The 4,302-nt window shown below is 33.7% G+C and overlaps 1 long non-coding RNA gene across 1 annotated transcript; it reads right to left on the bottom strand.

The window, feature by feature from the left end:
• Positions 1-456: 456 nt before the first annotated feature.
• On the bottom strand, positions 457-3,647 carry LOC120353525. Its single transcript, XR_005572434.1, has 2 exons — positions 3,512-3,647; positions 457-1,600 (listed from the first exon to the last, which is right to left on the bottom strand). It is a non-coding gene; the product is annotated as an uncharacterized LOC120353525 (long non-coding RNA).
• Between the last annotated feature and the right edge of the window lie 655 nt (positions 3,648-4,302).

Here is a 4,302-nt window from a genome sequence, read left to right as displayed (position 1 = left end):
GTATTAATAGTTAAACCCAATCAATTAATCATACTGATCAATCTTTAATCAGTCAGTTGATGAGTCAAGTTCCAAGTTTCAATTTTCCTTAGTTAACAAGTTTAATATACTAGGTTGAATTCTGGCTAATTCAGCTGAATAAAAGGTTAATATTGATAGTTCATTAATTATTCCATGTGCTATATTTCTGGAAACTGAAACTACTGTATGAAAAACGCTTTATACGAGCTCACCCTCTATATTATTTTTACTGCTCCACTGGGAATCAATCATTCGAGTCAATAACTATAATAAATTAATTATAGCATTCAACTCAACAATATGATTTACCAAAGTTGATTTAATGCAAGAGATCGTTGGCTGTTTTAATGAAGCTGAAAAATACAGAATCAAAGAGATTTGAAGCATTATTTATTTGGGTTGGATTGTGTTGGAAATGATAACGTAAAAACCAGCTATTAAAATACTGTAGAACAAATTTATTAGAATAATAATATACATCCCATATACAATTAATCCTAATATTGAGTTGTATAATAACAATTCCATGAAATGGCTATAGTTGTACTTTAAGAAATCGGTCTCTTCCTTAAAATATTGGATGAAATTTTATGAATTCTTGTGATTCTAGCATTCTTCCATGAAAGAAGAACTCATTTATAACTTATTAATCAGCAATAGCTGATTATCCTCAGCTTCTATGAGAATATTTTGTATTATCTTGGGTTCCAATACTCATAAATAGATAAAAGTTACACTTAAAATACAGTAGTTTAAGATAATTCATTTGGAAGTACCAAATACTTTGATTAAATTACTCATGATTAGACAAGAGTAAGTACGGTACTGTACTAACTACATGGGTGCTTACCAACACCACAAACAATAATGATGAATAATAAAAATACAAAAATGATGGATACTGATAAAATAAAATATACCATTTTATACACATATAATCAACATTCATTACAGAACCTTCTTACATATTTTTCACAGAATTTCATCATTATTTATACTTGATTGATTGGCAAAATTGACTAGACGGTGGCTTAATTTTTATTAGTATTCAAAAGATCAAATTTTAAAATGTGTTGTTGAAAAATTCTAAAATGATGCAATTGGTAGGAAATTTTACGATATTGGGATTTATTCACAAATATTTACACCAAGTTGAGTTAGTCTCATAATTTTCATTTGAATTTTTGAAACAATGAAGTACATAGAACAACAGTTACAGAATTATTTAATACAAATTTACAGAAATTGTATTTTATTTAATACAAAATACAGTTTTATTTAATCACTTTTATTACCGGTTAATTAATTTATCCCCGGTTTATCACATTTATTGATTCATTATTTATAAACCACTTATTGCTTTGACAAGTCGTTTTGAAAAGGGGAAGGAAATAGAAGTATTTACCATTCAGTGATAGAGTCAATCAATATATCGACACTGTTCTTACAATTCATTCAGAATTTCATTCTAATTTGATTATTTTTTCAAATCCAAAATGGCCTCATTCGAGAATTACACCAAACTGTATGGACCGTGCGAGTCTTTGATCAGCCATATCTGGTCGATAACTTGGCCATCCTGAAAGTTGAAAAAGAATTATTAAAAAACTGCATCATCAAATCTGGCCCAATAACAAAGTGATTAAATTCAGAGGAAGATCAAGTTACAAGAAGTGAAATCTTATCAATTTCATTATCAAAAACAAAAAGCAATTATTGATTTTAAAATTAAGAGACTCTGGTTCATGACAATTCTGTATAGTGATATACACATTATAAAGACATTGTAAATAATATGACACACATTACCTTCTAAAGTAATTCAAGTCATAATATAATATTAATATTTGATAATTGTAAATAATTATCAATTATATCCCAAATTTATTATATTCACAAAGAAAACATAGCTTTACATTATTTAAACATATCACAATTGAGATTGAATTTTCAGACATTTCCTTGCATTTCTTCATATCCCACAAACGATTTGGCATATTGGCAAAGGTGCTGAGTTGTAGAAGGATAGAGCTATCTGCTATGTCTTATGACAGATAAGGATTAGCAAACCAATATTATGAGATGCTGACTTTACAAAATGAATCTAACTATAAGTGATTTCATGAACAGACTGACAAGGTTCGGACTAAGTGTATATTTTCAAAAAGGAAGGAAAATACTAGAAGCTGATACATCTAGATACATGCATAATTTTCAACACTCTCTTTCTCTCTTTCTCCAATGGCGCTACAGCCCAAATCGGGCTTTGGCCTCAATTAAAATTTGCCTCCAGCCATCTCTATTAATTGCTGCACCTTTCCATCTCCTCACACGTAGCATTTCCCTAGCGTCCTTTGCCACTCTATCCTCCCATCGCTCTCTTGGTCTTCCAACAGGTCTCCTTCCTCCAGGCTGTCCCACGAATACCTTCCTTGACACACGTATATCTGGCATCCGTTGCAAATGTCCTGCCCATCGGAGCCGCATCAAACTTATGTGGGCCGATAGTGGGGGTTCTCTATAGAGTGTTGCTAACTCTGCATTAGTACGGATACGCCACTGACCTGCCTCACATACCGGTCCATATATTCTTCGCAGCATCTTTCTCTCAAATACATTCAACAGGTCTGCTGTTTTGGCTGTCATTGTCCATGTCTCACTTCCGTAACACACCACTGTCCTTATAATGTTTTTATATAGTTTGATCTTGCATTCACGGTGTACATTCCTAGCTTTGAATATGCATATAAGGGAGAAAAATGTGCGGTTGGCTGCAGTGATACGTTTTTGAACTTCTTTGAGTTCCTCATTAGTATCCGTTATGCAACTTCCTAGGTAAGTGAAATTGTCAACTACTTCATAGTGCTTCCCTCCACATTCCATACGTTGTCCGAGTCTATTTCGATGCTGTCTACTCTGAAGCAATACTTCTGTTTTTTCAGTGTTTATCTCTAGCCCAACATCTGATGCACCCTCCTCCAACTCCATTGCTACATTTTTCACCACCATCATCATACCAAGTATGCCTATATCATCTGCATAGCCTAGTATTTGGACTGACTTCATCATCAGTGTTCCACACCTATCCACTGAAGTCCTCCTTATTGCATGCTCTAGTGCCAAGTTAAAGAGCATTGGTGCAATTCCATCTCCTTGCTTTAGGCCATGCTCTGTTTCGAAATATTCTGTCAGCTCTCCAGCCACTCTGACCTGGCAAACCGTATTCTCCATTGTGGCTCTGACTAGCCTCACCAGCTTTGATGGTATGTTGAAGTCTAACATGATTGTATACAGCCTGTCTCTTGTGATGCTGTCATAGGCCTGCCTGAAGTCGACAAACATTGCGAATACAACTATTGTTTTCCCAGCATTTCTCTCAGCAACACTCTCTCACTCCAGTATTATATGAGTATCAAGATAACAAAACATACTTCCAAAACTAATAACAATGACTGTTCAAGGAAGAGAAAAGATTAAAAATGAAGCATACCTTATCGTCAGACACTTGTTCGAGATGAAGATGTGAGGCGTTATGGACCTTGAGACGAGCATAGCCATAGTCACTGCTACGGAAAGCTGACCACTCAGCCGGCTTAGGAATGAAACTATCTGTATTCTCGTCACAGCCCTGAAATATTACGAAAAAAACTCAATTGAAAATTCTATTTCAAATCAAGTTAAATTCACTATTCTCAACTAAATAACCTAGCTACATTTGGACTGTTGTATAAATTGGAATTGGAACCGTTTTGGGCGTATAAACCTGTGGTACTTTTCTGTAAGTTGTGTAATTCTCATTGATTAAATAAATAAATCCGGCAGTTCTATATTCTCACTTACATACGACAGAGATTTGAAAATACAAATCAATAATTTTTGTTTTCTTGAATACAATTAATAAAGGTAGCTATTGTCTAGATATTTGGCATCTTCTGGAATAACTATGTTTGAATGCAATTTGTTTTCCTTGAAAACAATTGGAAAATTTATAGCTTAAAACAATGGAAACAAAAGTTCAAGTACAAAACTCCGTAATTTTAATTTTCAAAAAATAAATAAACAGCTTTATGACTGACCAAGTCACGTTTGTATGGTGTACTATTGGATTGGAAATAATCCAATTTGATTTGTTGGAGAAGCCGTTTGATTGCACCAGCACTGTGAGTCCGAGTTGTCATGCCTCAGAAAGTTTTCCAGAAGTCATTTCAACTTATGTCTTCAATTTTTCGAGTGCATTCACACACAACCTCATCACTCATAAACTTTCCTGCTTAAACTTGA

Source organism: Nilaparvata lugens, chromosome 11 (genome assembly GCF_014356525.2).
Source record: "Nilaparvata lugens isolate BPH chromosome 11, ASM1435652v1, whole genome shotgun sequence".
Classification (NCBI taxonomy): Eukaryota; Metazoa; Arthropoda; class Insecta; order Hemiptera; family Delphacidae; genus Nilaparvata; species Nilaparvata lugens.
Note: the sequence above shows the minus strand (reverse complement) of the source record. Positions and strands in the feature narration are given on the sequence as shown.